At 41.7% G+C, this 17339-nt stretch overlaps 2 pseudogenes; both read right to left on the bottom strand.

Annotated features, from left to right (window-relative positions):
* Positions 1 to 154: 154 nt before the first annotated feature.
* LOC118153415 (5S ribosomal RNA) lies at positions 155 to 273 on the bottom strand (annotated as a pseudogene).
* Positions 274 to 9776: 9503 nt separating this feature from the next.
* LOC100408375 (actin, cytoplasmic 1 pseudogene) lies at positions 9777 to 15165 on the bottom strand (annotated as a pseudogene).
* Between the last annotated feature and the right edge of the window lie 2174 nt (positions 15166 to 17339).

Below are 17339 nucleotides of genomic sequence, written 5' to 3'. Positions count from 1 at the left end.
GCTCAGTAGAACCTATTATTAACAGATCAGGCGAGGGGGCTTGTGATTCATTTTAAGGGTTTTCCACAAGGGAATTATATGACCCAATTTGTCTGGTAAATACCTCCCCCCTCCCAGCTTTTTTTTTTTTTTTTTTTTTTTTTTTTTTTTTTTTTGCCCACAGCACTCGGTATTCCCAGGCAGTCTCCCATCCAAGTACTAACCAGGCCCAACCCTGCTTAGCTTCTGAGATCAGACAAGATTGGGTGCGTTCAGGGTGGTATGGCCATAGACTACATGGTGAATCCTAACACAAACAAGAAGTTTCCTAACACAAACCCACAGCCTAAAATGTCCAGATACTCTGTAGCGACGAACTTGACCCCTCTTACCCATTTATAGCTTTCAGTAGCTTCATGCTCCTCACTGAAATCTTATGTATTAACACCAAATGAATTCTCAGTATCCAATATCAATATATAGTGTCTTGTTGCTGTTCTGAAGTTGATTTTTCCCCTAGAAAGCCTCAGTTCAGAAAGGTGGGAAACAGAGCAGGTGATAAAGGATGATAAGTCAGTGATTCAGGGAAACATTCATTTAGCTGCTGGTACAGAGTGTCCCTGCCAGAAGCCACCATGCTGAGCGTCATTGAACATTTGGCAGCGTTTCCCCTTAAATTTATCCAAAGGGAAAGGGAAAATTTCAAGCAAAAAAGTTTTCTGTCAAGCTCATTCATCTGCACCTTTCAAAGAAAGTCTGGGGGAATGTTATTGGAGTTGATTCATGAGCTTTTTATGTCTCTGAAAGGAAGCCATGTTTAAGGTTAGTCATGTGTATGTGTACGCAAGCACATTTAGCATAGGGTGGAAATAGGAAACCCAAAATAGGCAGAAATGGATGAAACACTTTGTGCTAAAAATTTGACTCACAATAGCTCCTTGGTTCTTTTGTGTTATTTTCCATTCTTACCTAATAATTGAGTCAGAAAACTTTTAGGGTTGGGCAGGACTACAGGGCCTCCTTGATCAGTTGCCAACATTAGGAAAATCATTACTGTTCCCTAAACAGTCTTTGGATTTGTCAGTGGGGTATGTTATTCTTAAAACAAGATTTATAGTTTCCCTACAAAGTTGCCAAGTTCAATGCCTTGATAATCCATCAGATGTACTGTTGTGGATGCTGTAGTGAGTCCCAGCTCCCCACTTCGGAGTGAGTGGCCAGGCATTGCATTCAGCTAGAGAGATGCTCCACACCCAAGGTCTCACCCTCCTCAGGGACAGCCTGCATCCAGTGACTAATCAAGCAAGGCCTTCCCTTGAACCACTCCAGCTCCAGAGCTATCCCTGTGCCATAGGCTAAGGCTGGTATCTTAGTTAAACTCTGCTCTAACTTACTGCCTTTATCCCCAACAGGTGAGGACTCTAAAGTCTCCCAGTTTAACTTCCTGCATGTACATCTCCCATTCGGAGTCTGGGTCCTGGAGAAAAAAGTCTAACACATACATCATCCTCAATCGCCTTCTTACATCACTTTGAGCACTCTGGAGTTGTAAAACTCTTTTTCATCAATCATTGCTGTTTCATTCTTCATATGGATTGGTTATGCTAGGGGTTAGCAGCTTTTTCAAAAGCAGCACAGAAAAGTTCTTCATGCTTTCTTTGTGTTGTCCTGCTGAGTTTAGGTGGGGGATAGGTAGGGTAGACATGTAGGTAACTTGGCACAAAGTTCCTCAGTGGATAAAGGAGGCTTCTCCCAACTATCCCTGTAGTATGAGGAGGACAATGGATGCCTGTTCGGCTGTTGTCAGGGGACTTCATGAAAAACACAGGTCTATAACAGGGAAGGCAGAACCCAAATTCTGGCCCATGTGCCTCCTCAGCCCGTCTCAAAAGATGTCACCACTTCCTGTCAACCTTGTATATGAGAAAGGGATGGGGACTGTGTGTGTGACTTTAGACAAGTTACTAAAGTCCCTACAACTCAGTTTCCTCTACTGTAAAATGGGCGTAAGAATTTACCTTTATCATGAGGACGTAATAAGATAAAGCAGTAACAATTATTATTGGAGAGCCAGTTAATGGCTACATTCACAAGTTTTGCTGCCACAGGACCTGGGCTTAAACCCCAGCTCCATTGCTTAGTAAACTTGTGGTCTTGGACAAGCTTTTTAAACCTAAGTTTTGGTTTGCACATCTTTCAGATGTAAAGGATGATAGTACCTGTCTCACAGAGCTCAGAGGGATTGAATGAGAAACAGCATCAAATGCTGAGTAGATAGGAAATCCTCACCCAAAGCTCTTTATGCATCAGGCCTCACACTGAGAACCTGCCGTTTGTACCCTCAGTCTCCATGAAGGCACCTTCATTCTTCCCATTCTTCAGAAATAATAGTCAACATTTGAGTGCTTACACTGTGTCAAGAGCTCTTGTAATTTCTTTACATTCTAATTCTCTCCATGATATTATGACAAAAGTACTGATACCCACATTTTATATGTGAGCCAACTAAAGCCAAGAAAAGTTAAGTCCTTGGTACTGAAAGTATATTCTAGGCACTGCAACATCTGCATCTGCATCCCCAGGGAGCTGGTTAGTGATACAGAGTCTCAAGCGCCACCTCTGACCTACTGAAACAGAATTTGCCTTTTAACAACATTCTCCCTTGATTCCCAGTACTTTAAGAAGCACTCAAGATCAAGGGCCTAATATATCCCTGGCAGGGCTATGATTGCAGAGCACATACTTTTAACTGCCTCTGTGTATGAAATGCCCATCAAAAAGCAAAAGTGCTCAAAGTATATAATTTACCTTCCCCCAGCAATTCATTTCCTGAACTGCCTCTGTTCCTGTCCACAGTTCATTCTTACCTACTGTGCTGTTCTTGCTGTTTTTAATAGAATCCCCAGGTATTACTGCTATGCTCCAGGTTCTGATAAAGTTCTACCCAGAGTCATTCCACTGGTCTCTATTAAAAGTGCTTCTAAATAAGCTGCAATGTGACTTCCAGAAAGGTAATTATCCCAGGAGCACACCAGTGTTCTGAGAAGCAGCCACTCCCAGAATTACTGGGAAGTAACAGGATGGTCTCAACAGGTTTGAGTGCCAGAAGCTACCATGTGTATAATCTTTCCCTGAGAATGAAGGCAATCAGGAGAAAAGAAGAGCTGAAAGGCTGAAAGGAAAAAAAGGGGATAGGAAGTGAGTTTAATGTCATTATTTGAGCACCTGGATCAAATTATGTCTGATGCTCATATCTCCTGGGCTTTTCAGATGCATGCAGCAACAGACTTTCCTCTTCCTCAAACAAGCTTAAGTGGGGTTCCTTCACTCTCCACTGGGTGGCCAAATGAAAAATAAAGAAAATGTAATAGACATATATGTAAAGTCCTATATTTAATTTTTTTTGAAACAGGGCCTCACTTTGTCACTCAGGCTGGAATCCAGTGATATGATCACAGCTCACTGAAGCCTCAACCTCCTAGGTCCAAGGGATTCTCCCACTTCAGCCCCACCAAGGTAGCTGGTACTACAGTGTGCACCACCACACCCAGCCAATTTTTTGTATTTTATTTGTAAAGATGGGGTCTTGCTGTGCTTCCCAGGCTAGGTAACTCCAGGCCTCAAGTGATCCTCCTGCCTTCGTCTCCAAAAGTGCTGGGATTACAGGCATGAGCCACCATGCCTGGTCACTATTTGTTTTAAAAATGTAAATGCACAAGGAGAAAGAGAATAGTTTGGAGAAGAGTTAATATAATAGAAGTTTGAAAGCCTTAATCAGCAACTCAGTATATGTAAATATGGGGGAAGGGCAAAATCTGCTGTCCATGAGTTTCTGTTTAAAATGGTAGATGAAGCACGTATGTTTATCTCATCCCCAGAAATCTCTTGGAAATTACACAGAAAGTCATAAAATATACATACACACACACACACATATGTGTGTGTGTGTGTGTGTGTGTGTGTGTATATATATATATATAATAGATATGGAATCCATGAGTGAATTCCAATTCACAATTGCTGCAAAGAGAATAAAATACATAGGAATACAACTAACAAGGGTTGTGAAGGAACTCTTCAAGGAGAACTACAAACCACTGCTCAAGGAAATAAGAGAAGACACAAACAGATGGAAAAATATTCTATGTTCATGGTTAGGAAGAATCAATTCGTGAAAATGGCCATACTGCCCAAAGTGATTTATAGATTCAATGCTTTCCCCATCAAGCTATCATTGTCTTTCTTCACAGAATTGGAACAAACCAGCTTAAATTTCATATGGAACCAAAAAAGAGCCCACATAGCCACATAGCCAAGACAATCCTAAGGAAAAAAAAAAAAAAAGCTGAGGCATCATATTACCTGACTTCAAACTATACTACAATGCTACAGTAATGAAAACATCATGGAACTGGTACCAAAACAGAGATATAAAGCAATGGAACAGAATGGAGGTCTCAGAAATAAAGCCACACATCTACAACCATCTGATCTTTGACAAACCTGACAAAAACAAGCAATGGGGAAAGAATTCCCTATTTAATAAATGGTGATGGGAAAACTGGCTAGCTGTATGTAGAAAGCTAAAACTGGATCCATTCCTTACATCTTATGCAAAAATTAACTGTAGATGGATTAAAGATTTAACCATGAGGCCTAATACCATAAAAACCCCAGAAGAAAACCTAGGCAATACCACTCAGGACATAGGCATAGGCAAGGACTTCATGACTAAGACACCAAAAGCAATGGCAAGAAAAGCCAAAATAATCAAATGGGATCTAATCAAACTAAAGAGCTTCTGCGCAGCAAAAGAAACTATCATTGGATTGAATCAGCAACCAACAGAATGGGAAACAAATTTTTGCAATCTACCCATCTGACGAAGGGCTAATATCCAGAATCTACAAAGAACTTAAACAAATTTCCAAAAAAAAGCAAACAACTCCATCAAAAAGTGGGCCAAGGATATGAACAGACACTTTCAAAAGAAGACATTTATGCAGCCAAAAAACATATGATAAAAAGCTCATCTTCACTGGTCATTAGAGAAATGCAAATCAAAGCCACATCGAGATATCATCTCATGCCAGTTAGAATGGTGATCATTAAAAAATCAGGAGACAACAGATGCTGGGAGGATGTGGAGAAACAGGAACACTTTTATACTGTTGATGGGAATGTAAATTAGTTCAACCATTGTGGAAGACAGTGTGGTGATTCCTCAAGGATCTAGAACTAGAAATACCATTTGACCCAGCAATCCCATCACGGGGTATATACCCAAAGGATTATAAATTATTCTAGTATATACCCAAAGGATTATAAATCATTCTATTATAAAGACACATGCACAAGTATGTTATGGCAGCACTGTTCACAATAGCAAAGACTTGGAACCAACCCAAATGCCCATCAGTGATAGACTGGATAAAGAAAATGTAGCACATATACACCATGGAATACCATGTAGCCATAAAAAAGGATGAGTTCATGTCCTTTGCAGGACATGGATTAAGCTGGAAACCATCATTCTCAGCAAACTGACACAAGAACAGAAAACCAAACACTGCATGTTCTCAGTCATAAGTGGTATTGAACAATGAGAACACATGGACACAGGAAGAGGAAGAACACACACTGGGGCCTGTTGGTGGGAGGGGGCTAAGGGAAGGATATCAGGGTATGAGGGGATAGGAGAGGGATAGCACTAGGAGAAATACCTAATGTAGATGACAGGGTGATGGATGCAGCAAACTACCATGGCACTTGTATACCTATGTAACAAACCTGCACACTCTACACATGCATCCCAGAACTTAAAGTATAATTTTAAAAAAAGACAAAGAGAAAATAAAGAAAAAACTTGTTTAGAGGCTTTCCTCAAATGTCTTATGGTTCTTGATTCTTTGTGTATATTTTATTGGAAACACTGAAAATGTGATTGGATTGTGTGATTTTGAGTGGAGCTTGTTGACTGTGAATTTCACTGTAAGTTGATCTAGTTATACTGTCTCATTGTGGGACATCTATCTCTCTATGTTTATAGCTTTTCTTTTTGGCTAATCAGTTGATTCAGAAAGGAGTCATGCAATATCCTTCCTGGAGAGTTTAAGTCTAGTGGCCAATATTCTAGGAGCTTACAGAAGAGGGAGCCACCCAGGATGTAGAGTGTCTTCATTACAATCTCATACCCACCTCAGCTGTAGCTGGCATCCCTGGTACCCAGTTCTTCCTAGTTTGGTCTCTCCAGGTAACCTGACCTCTAGTTATCTTCTCAGGTGGAAAGAGGGTAGGAGGGTAATCTAGGATTCTAGTTACCTCTTATATATTTCAAACATTCTATTTTGTTTTTTTTTTTTTTTTGAGATGGCATTTCACTCATCATCCAGGTTGGAGTGCAATGGCAAACTCAGCTCACTGCAAATTCCATCTTCCAGGTTCAAGTGATTCTCCTGCCTCAGCCTCTCAAGCAGCTGGGATTACAGGTACCTGCCACCATGCTCAGCTAATTTTTGTATTTTTAGTAGAGACAGGGTTTCATCATGTTGGCCAGGTTAGTCTCGAACCCCTGACCTCAGATGATCTGCCCACCTCAGCCTCCCAAAGTGCTGGGATTACAGGCATGAGCCACCATACCTGGTCTCAAACAATCTATTTTCAGTCCTACCTTCACCCCACTTTCATAGGTACCTGGTACCTAAAATTACTGAGTTTCTTTGCATCATCTCCCTGAGTTGCCTTCTTAGGAGGCTGATGCAAAGAAACACGCTTAGATTTCAGCTTTCTCTAATCTGTGAAGTAAGCAACAAACTTTCTTCAAGGTTCTAGCTTCCAAAATGTTATTGCTACTCTTCCTGTCCTTGCAGGCTTATAATATTCTTTCTTTTTCTAATAAGATTTTGAAGAGAGTAAAAATAAACCATGATTTTAATTGACCATGTGCAGCCAGAAATATAAATGACTTTCTTTCATAGTCATTTTCTTCACCAGAAATATCATTGATTATCTCCTAGACTGCCTGAGGACTCAGAGTCCTCTAGAAAGAAACTTTCTACTTCACACTCATTCATACCCTCTCATCTCTGCAGAATTACACAATTTCTGAAAAGGGACTTGCAGTTCTTCTTTCTCTCAATGGGATGTGTCACAGTAAGAAATGTGTCAGAGATGAGATAAGCAATGTAGATGTTAAATCTCTATCAGTTTCCCATAAATGGTAACAGTGCTGGGAGAAAGTTTTGTAACAACCTGTACTTTTCTCAAGGCCTTACACGTGACATCCTATATAACAGTAATCTACCCTAGCCTGAGGAAATATATTATCTATTTTGTTGTTTTGTTATAACTCGTAATCCTTAGATAGCCCTCATTCAGGCCCTTAGCTGCTATCTCCTGGTGGTGCCGAAACAACATGTTGAAAAGCTAGCATAGAAGAAAAGAAACCAGAGAAAAGTTAACATCTAGCTCTGTTCACTTAAGGAATATCAACTAATATTTTTATTCAATGTTCTGTTCCCCATGCTGTCCCTTACATGAATTTTTCCTCAATTAAACCTCAATACCATCTCATAATGTTGATTCTTATTATTATTCCTTTTTTCCCCCCGAGATGGAGTTTCACTTTTGTTGCATAGCCTGGAGTGCAATGGCACGATCTTGGCTCACTACAACCTCCACTTCCTGGGTTCGGGCGATTCTCCTGCCTCAGCCTCCCAGGTAGCTGGGATTATGGGTATGCACCACCATGCCCAGCTAATTTTTGCATTTTTAGTAGAGACAGGGTTTCACCATGTTGGTCAAACTGGTCTTGAACTCCTGACCTCAGGTGATCCACTGGCCCTGGCCTCCCAAAGTGCTGGGACTACAGGCTCGAGCCACTGTGCCCGGCCTATTCCTTCATTTTTAAGACGAGGAAGCCTAAATGAGCAAAAGTTAAATAAATAGCCTAAAGCTTCAAAGTCAGGTAGTCTGAGCCCAGAGCCTACAATTTTCAACACGACACTGCACCCACACTTGGATGAGGAGAAGAAAGGGTAGAGTGGCCACAGCTATAGCCAGCCTGTACATGTCATCGTGCCTCAGGGTTTATAAAATACTGTCACACATGTTGTAGTATTTGAACTCATTTAACATCAGAGGAAACTAGCTAATGCCAAGAGTTAAGTACCCTACACCAGAGAGCCTGGCAGAAATAAAACAAAGAATGAAATATCCAGGAGACTGAAAGGAGGGCTTAGGCATTGCCGTTCACTCCTGTCCTTGTATGAGTCTTCGCCCTGCTGTGTCTGTTACCAGCACAGCGATTTCCAGCATAGCACACAGTCTCAGTTTGTGTGGAACATGGTTTCTATTCCTGGAACAGTGGGCAGGTCTTTCCAGGAGTGGCACGCTCAGGTAAGGTGAGCGGGGATCCTTGCTCTCCTTGCCATACTTTGTTTCTGAAATTGTACAGTGGAAAATAGCACTGGGATCCTTGATTCATAGATCCACAGGCAGAAAGAAACATGAGAAAGACTAGGACTCAGTGTCCTATGCTCAGACAGGGCTTTATTGCATCTATTCAGGCCCAGAGGTAGCTAACCTACCAGTCGTAAATACTGAAGGAAAGTCTTAACAAAATAACTGAGATATAAAAATGCAGATGTGTAAAATGTGGGTCACTTCTTTTTATTATTTTGAGACACAGTCTCACAGGCTGGAGTGCAGTGGCATGCTCATGGCTCACTGCAGCCTTGACCTCTCTGGGCTCAGGTGATCCTCCCACCTCAGCCTCCCAAGTAGCTGGGGCCACAGGCACATGCATGTATTTTTTGTAGAGACAGGGTTTCACCATATTGCCCAGGTTGGTCTTGAATTCCTGGGCTCAAGCATTATACCTACCTCAGCCTCCCATACTGCTAAGATCAAGATTAAGGAGTGACTGGGCAAGTCCAAGCACGTAGCCAGCCTTGGGTTCTGCAGGTCAGGGTATGATTTTATGCCACTGGTGCTGGTGGTTGTCTTCTCCAGCTTAAGTATCAATAGGGATAATTCTGAGTCCTACCGCTGTCTGGGATTCCCAGGACAGCAGCAAATATTCAAGGAATCTCTGTGTGGTTGTTGGCCCAATTCAGGAAGATTGGGTTGGGGGGATTCTAAGAACATGGAAACTCACCTTTCCCTTCTCTGATTCTGGGGACAGACTGCCTGTCATTACCCACTGGGCCTTTCCTTCTTTGCCCTTTTCTCCTCTCTCTTTCCTGAACCTTTGAAGACAAAAATTTGAGCTTGCTTCTGTTTGTGTATGGGAGCTTGGCAAAAGATGGGAGCCAATAACCAAATGACCACTTCATGTGATCTCAGGTGCCTCATTGTGGAGTTTTACAGTACTCCGTTTTCGTTTTAAGCTTAGCTGAGCTACTTCTGTCAATTCTGAAACAACTCTGCCATCAAGAAATCTTTGCCTTTTACCTAGCAGGTATCAGTTCCGTTTTACTTAGGACTGCATTCTCTTATTAGTCCTCAAGGAAGGGAAGTATGACCTTTCTAGTGATTCTTTTATACATAATTGTGTGGTTACATAACTGCTTCCTGTGTTGACCACATCCCTCAGCAAGCACTTGGCAAATCCTCTGAGAATAAGGATGATGTCTTACCCTTCTTAGCTTCACACATCGCACTTGACCATATGCTGCATATCTACTATATGCTCAGTAAATCTTGATACAAGAAATGGGTGAATATATCAGATGATTTATTAAATAATGTAAATCAGATTACCTATCTTTATACATCTTTTTTTTTAATGTCAACACTTTTATTTTTCCTTACACAATAATGTATTGCTGGGACCTAATGTTCTCACATAACAGTAGAAAACCAAAATCTGTTGTCATCTCTTTAAAGAATTGAGAATTACATTAAAAAAAACCCTTACATAAAAGGATGAATACATTTACAGGTATAAATGCAAACTGCTTCCAATTCAAGGCAAATAAGAGCCCACGGTGCATTTCTGTCCACAGGCAGGACAGAAACAACTGGTTAAGGAATCCTTGCAGCCTCTAGAGAAATCCCAGCACACACAGCCCTGACACATCAATACCCTGCACAGATCGGAGACTGCTCGCCATGCAGACTCACCAAGCCACAGACTTGTCTTCCACAAGCACCTTCTTACCTTAGCCATGAAGTGACCAAGCCACATGTACCAAGGGTTGAAATCAAACATATGTACAGGGTATTAAACAAATACCAAGGGCAACAGTTAACTTGAATACAAGGTCAAAATTGGCAAAAACTTATCCAGTGCTGACATCAGATACAAGCTTCAGGGACAATTACTTTTTGAAGGCTTATTCCAGTATAGTGAGGCTAGCAGGAGGAGGTGTATGCATTTGCCAGGGGAAAATTTATACTTCTGAATTAACCCTTGCAGCAAATGCTATGCATCTGTTCACAGCCCATTTAGAAGCATTTGTGGGAGATGATGGAGGGGCCCGACTTGTTGTATTCCTGCTTGCTAATCCACATCTGCTGGAAGGTGGACGGTAAGGCCAGGATGGAGCCGCCAATCCACACCCAGTACTTGTGCTCTGGGGGCGCAATGATCTTGAACTTCATGATGCTGGGCACCAGGGCAGTGATCTCCTTCCGTATCCTGTCCACAATGCCAGGATAGGTGGTGGTGCCCCCAGACAGTACTGTGTTGGTGTACAGGTCTTTGTGGATGTCCATGTCACACTTCATGATGGAGTTGAAGGTAGTTTCGTGGATGTCACAGGATTCCATGCCCAGGAAGGAAGGCTGGAACAGCGCCTCCGGATGCCGGAACTGCTCATTGCCGATGGTGATGACCTGACTGTTGGGCAGCTCGTAGCTCTTCTCCAGGGAAGGGGAGGATGTGATAGTGGCCATCTCCTGCTAGAAGTCCAGGGTGACATAGCACAGTTTCTCCTTGATGTCACGCAGGATCTCCCAGTTGGCCATGATGGTGAAGCTGTAGCTATACTCAGTGAGGATCTTCATGAAGTAGGCAGTCAGATCCTGGCCAGTCAGGTCCAGATATGGGATGGTGTGAGGGAGGGTGTAGCCTTCATAGACAGGCACTGTATGGGTGACCCCATCTCCAGGGTCCACGACAATGCCAGTGGTGTGCCCAGAGGTGTAAAGGGTCAGCACAACCTGGATGGCCATGTACATGGCCGGGGTGTTGAAGGTCTCAAATATGATCTGAGTCATCTTCTCCCTTTTGGCCTTGGACTCCAGGGGGGCTTCAGTCAGTAGCACCAGAAGCTCCTCCAGGACCATGCGCAGCTCATTGTAGAAAGTGTGGTGCCAGATCTTCTCCATGTTGTCCTAGTTGGTGACAATGCCATGCTCAATGGGGTACTTCAGGATAAGGGTGCTGCACTTGCTCTGGGCCTTGTTGCCCATGTAGGAGTCCTTCTGGCCCATGGTCACCATCACGCCATGTCAGGGGCACCCAAAGATGTAAGGAACATGGCTCAGGGGGCTTTGTCCACAGAAAAGTCACTTTGCACATGCCAGAGCCATTGTGAATGATGAGCGTGGCAATCTTTTCCTCAATTGTGACCAGCAGAGGTGTGGGGCAGCAGAGCAGTGGGAGAATACAGTGCATGGGCTGGTGGCAGCGACTGAGCATCTTTATATATCTTATCACAAAACTGAAAAAGATTTTCTATAACACTACACAAAAGCCTTCTGCCTCTTATGAAAAAAAATGCCTAGTTACCTGATCTGTTCTCATAGATTTCCTCAATTTCAGAGCATCAGAAAGAAGAAGAGGCCATCATTCATTCATTCATTCAACAAACGTTTATTGAGAGCCTCCTACATGCCTGTGCCAGGCACTGTAATAGCTCCATGAGACAACCCCAGTCCCTGCCCTGATTGAGCTTATATTTGATGGGCATTTAGTGATTGGGAAATACTACAGACTGAATTGTATCCACCTCCAACCTCAAATTCATAGGTTGAAGCCATAACCCCCAATATGACTGTGTGTGGAGACAGGGCCTTTAGGTAGGTAATTAATGCTAAATGGGGTCATAAGGGTGGGGCCTTAACCCAGTAGAACTGGTACGCTTATAAGAAGGGGAAAAGATGTCAGAGACTGCTCTCTTTATACACACACACACACACACACAGACACACACGCAAAAGACCATGCAAGGAAACAGCTAGGAGGCGGCCTCTGGAAAGCCAAAAAGACAGGCCTCACTGGAACATCTCCCTTGAGGCACCTTGATCTTAGACTTCTCACCTCCAGAACTGCAAGAAAGTAAATTTTTGTCTGCAAAATGCCTAGACTGTGGTATTTTGTTATGAAAGATTGAGTAGATTCATGTAAGAAGTGTCAATGCTGAATGTAAGATCAGAGAGGAGAAAGGAAAGAAGGAAAATTGCTCAGAGAATAGGAACATTGAATGACTGTGATCATTATTTTGAATTATTTTAAAAGTCATTTTACAAGATCCCTCATTCTTTATGGATTCCAATAGAGGAAAATCTACAACTTCCTTTGATATTCCCCTTGATTCTCTGGCTTCCTCAGCACCATCGACAGCCTTCTGCTGCTTGGTTATGTCTAATGTTTATCTGTCTCCGGAGGCTCATATACCACTCCCATAGGAAGTCTCAGCCTTGTTCAGACACCAGCTGCTGCTGCTCAGAGGCTGCTCTAAATATAACTGCATTCCTCTCAGGGTTTTCTCATTTCTCCAGTGAATAAAATGCTTTGATTCTTCATTCTGGTTTTAATTGGCCAACAAGGTAATTTATTTTCAAATATAAGTGATCTCCCTTCTGTATTTCTGAGAGAGAGAGAGTCTGCTCTCCTTTGACTCTTGAATTAGGTAAGCATATACCCCAGCTAATGGCCACATGGGCCTATCTCCTGCTCCCCCAACTAAACTCTGGGTGTTTATATGTGTTATCTATTGCCATTTAATAAATTACCACGAGCGCAATGGTTTCAACAACACACATTTATTATCTCCACATCTGTGGGTCAGGAAACCAGCTTAGCTGGTCCCCGACTTCAGGGTCTTTCACAAGGATATAACCATATTGGTGACCAGAGCTAGGGTCTCATCTGAAAACTCAACTGGGGAAGGATCCACTTACAAGCTCACTCAGGTTGTTGGCAGAATTCTGTTCTTCAAAGGCTGCTGGACTGAGAGCCTCAGTTCCTTGCTAGCTATTAGCCAGAAGCCACCGTAAGATCCTTGCCACACGAACCTCTTCTTGCTACATGGGGCTCTTGAACATGGCTATTTTCTTCCCCAAAGCATGAAAGCCAAGAAGACAAATAGAGAAAATCTGCTAATGAGACAGAGGTTACATGCTTGTAACTTAATTGTGGAAATGATAGCTCATCACCTTGGTTGTTGTCCTATTAATCAGAAGCAAGTCATAGGTCCAGACCACTCAAGGGAGAGTAGATTCACATGCAAGGAGGCGGACATAATCAGGGACATCAGCAGGCAGGCTGGGGATGTCTCAGAAACTTCCTCCCTCAGTGCTGGTGAACAGAAAAGAAGCCACTTGGGTCCATTACTCATCCCTACAACTCTTCTGCTTACTTTCTTAAGAAAACAAAGTCTTAGGAAGGTGATACTGGTTTGGTTGTGATCATCATTCTCATAGACATCATAGGTCATTTCTACAAAATTTCTCCTATACTCCAAACACCTCTTACCATCAGCCACTTGGATGACCAATAGATACCTACCTTATATGGGATGTACATAATGTCTGCCAAAAACTACTCTTCCTCTCTCAGGGAATGAGCCATACTATCCGAATTTCTCAAGCCAGAAACTAAGTTACCCTGATTCCTTCCTCTCCATCATTCTGCCTTTATGGAGTAAAATACTAAGCATGTATTTCCAAAAAAGTATAAATTATGTGGAAGGAAATCTACAAATGAGGGTAGCTATTTGGTCATGATGGAGATAGGACAACACAAGAAGGGAATTCCCATGTGATTTGGGTAAATTAATTGGAATCTCTAAGACAGAGTTTTCTCAACTAAGATGGGGGAATAATAATAGTAGACATAAATCAAGGAATTGTGAGGATCAGAGGAAATTTTATCTGTGAAATGCATGTATATCTTACATTCTACAAGCCCTCCATATATGTCAGCTCCTATACCAGCTGTTAGAGAACCACATTGTGGCTATCATTATTTGCCCACTAACTCAGTAGTGTCCTCTCTTACAGCCTTCACTTTAGAGACTAAAAAGCTAATTACACATCTTCCCACATTTCTACATTTCTCCTGGCTGGGGCTTCCCAGGGGACAGAGTTATCAAAAAGCTTTGGTGTTCTGATGAGAACATCTTTCTTCCTTGAACAAAGATTCAGTTTCTGTAGTGTCAGCAACCATCTATGTCCATAAGGTAGCAAGCCCTTTAGTCAAACACAAACACACTAGGGATGGTGGAGTGGGGGAGATTGGAATCCCTGAGGATTCCAGCAATCAGCAGAACCAATGCCAGCATCTAGCTACCTGAAGGCTCCTTGTTACCTAAGAAAATGAAACCTCTCCGCATTTAAGCTACTGTTGATCAGGAATCCTGTTAATTGCAGCTGAAAGCACTCCTAACAGATATATTTGTGAATAGCGTAGAAATCAAATATCTAAAACTTGAAGGCCACAAATTTTGGCCAAGGTCATAATCTCTATCAACTCAAAGTTTGAAATCCTCCTGTCCCTTTCCACATTGGATAACATTTTATATAGTATAAATTAAAAAACATTGTGTGGCCTCTCTAATGGTTTGTTCTTATCAATATATTATGTTGACTTAACAACTGTATCCCAAACAGTGAAAACAGCCCCACATATTCAAAGCACCAATATTATGTCAAAGAAGTAGTAGGGAAAAGAGAAAAGGTATGAATACTAAAAAGAGGTAGAACTTCAGAAAGAGACAACAAACAAGAGGAAGGAGAAAAATATAAAGATATAACCATATACAACATCAGCCCCTGGTCTCCAAAGTTTTATTTTATATTTTTATTTTTTTCAGGGTACTTTTTTTTATTATGCTTTAAGTTCTGGGTTACCTTTGCAGAACATGCAGACCTATTCTATAGGTATACATGTGCCATGGTGGTTTACTGCATCCATCCCCCCTGTCATCTACATTAGGTATTTCTCCTAATGTTAACCCTCCCAAATCCCCCACCCCCACTATCACTTCTCTGGTCTCACCTGACAGACCCCAATGTGTGATGTTCCTCTCCCTGTGTCTATGTGTTCTCATTGTTCAACATCCACCTATGAGTGAGAACATGTGATGTTTCATTTTCTGTTCTTGTGTCAGTTTGCTAAGAATGATGGTTTCCAGCTTTATCCATGTTCCTGCAAAGGACATGAACTCATCCTTTTTAAAGGCTGTAGAGTATTCCATGATATATATGTGCCACATTTTCTTTATCTAATCTATCATTGATGGGCATTTGGGTTGCTTCCAAGTCTTCGCTATTGTAAACAGTGCCATAATAAACATACATGTGCATGAGTCTTTATAACTGAATGTTTTATAATCCTTTGGGTATATAGCCAGTAATAGGATTGCTGGGTTAAATGATATTTCTATTTCTAGATCCTTGAGGAATCACCATACTGTCTTCCTCAGTGGTTGAACTAATTTACACTCCACCAATGGTGTAAAAGCATTCCTATTTCTCCACATCCTCTCTAGCATCTGTTGTCTCCTGATTTTTTAATGATCGCCACTCTAACTGGCGTGAGATGGTATCTGAATGTGGTTTTGATTTCCATTTCTCTAATGACTAGTGATGAGTTTCTTTTTTATGTTTGTTGACTGCATAAATATCTTCTTCTGAGAAGTGTCTCTACATATGCTTTGCTCACTTTTTGATGGGGTTGTTTTTTTCTTGTAAATTTAAGTTCTTTGTAGATTCTGGATATTAGCCCTTTGTCAGATGGGTAGATTGCAAAATTTTTTTCCCATTCTGTTGGTTGCCAGTTCACTCTAATGATACTTTCTTTTGCTGTGCAGAAGCTCTTAAGTTTAATTAGATCCCATTTGTCTACTCATCATTTGTTGCTATTGCTTTTGGTGTTTTAGTCATGAAGTCCTTGCCTATGCCTATGTTCTGAATGGTATTGCCTATGATTTCTTCTAGGGTTACAGTGTTAGGTCTTATGTTTAAATGTTTAATACATCTGGAGACAAATTTTGGATAAGGTGTAAGGAAAAAATTCAAATTCAGCTTTCTGAATGTGACTAGCCAGTTTTCCCAACATCATTTATTAAATGGGAAATTCTTTCCCCATTGCTTGTTTTTGTCAGGTTTGTCAAAGATCAGATAGCTAGGGCTGGGCGCGGTGGCTCAAGCCTGTAATCCCAGCACTTTGGGAGGCCGAGGCGGGTGGATCACGAGGTCAACAGATCGAGACCATCCTGGTCAACATGGTGAAACCCCATCTCTACTAAAAATTACAAAAAGTTAGCTGGGCACGGTGGCGCGTGCCTGTAATCCCAGCTACTCAGGAGGCTGAGGCAGGAGAATTGCCTGAACCCAGGGGGCGGAGGTTGCGGTGAGCCGAGATTGCGCCATTGCACTCCAGCCTGGGTAACAAGAGCGAAACTCCGTCTCAAAAAAAAAAAAAAAAAAAAAAAGATCAGATAGCTGTAGATGTGTGGCATTGCTTCTGAGGCCTCTGTTTTGTTCCATTGGTCTATATCTCTGTTTTGGTACTAGTACCATGCTGTTTTGATTACTGTAGCCTTGTCGAATAGTTTGAAATCAGGTAGCATGATGACTCTAGCTTTGTTCTTTTTGCTTAAGATTGTCTTTGCTATGTGGGCTGTTTTTTGGTTCCATATGAAGTTTAAGGTGCTTTTTTCCAATTCTATGAAGAAAGTCAGTGGTAGCTTAGTGGGGATAGCACTGAATCTATAAATTACTTTGGGAAGTGTGGCCATTTTCACAATATTGATTCTTCCTAACCATGAGCATGGAATGTTTTTCCACCTGTTTGTATCCTCTCTTATTTCCTTGAGCAGGTTTGTAGTTCTCCTTGAAGAGGTCTTTCACATCTATTAGTAATTGTATTCCTAGGTATTTTATTCTCTTTGTAACAATTGTGAATGTGAGTTCACTAATGATTTGGCTGTTTGTCTCTTATTGGTGTATAGGAATGCTTGTGATTTCTGCACATTGATTTTGTATCCTGGGACTTCACTGAAGTTGCTTATCAGTTTAAGGAGATTTTGGGCTGAGATGATGGGGTCTTCTAAATATACAATTATGTCGACTTTTGGATGGCATATCTGAGTGGACATTGTTTCTGTGAATGTTGAAGCTATTTA

Source organism: Callithrix jacchus, chromosome 4 (assembly GCF_049354715.1).
Source record: "Callithrix jacchus isolate 240 chromosome 4, calJac240_pri, whole genome shotgun sequence".
NCBI classification, from domain to species: Eukaryota; Metazoa; Chordata; class Mammalia; order Primates; family Cebidae; genus Callithrix; species Callithrix jacchus.
The sequence above is the reverse complement of the archived record's forward strand: the minus strand, read 5'-3'. Positions and strand labels throughout refer to the sequence as shown.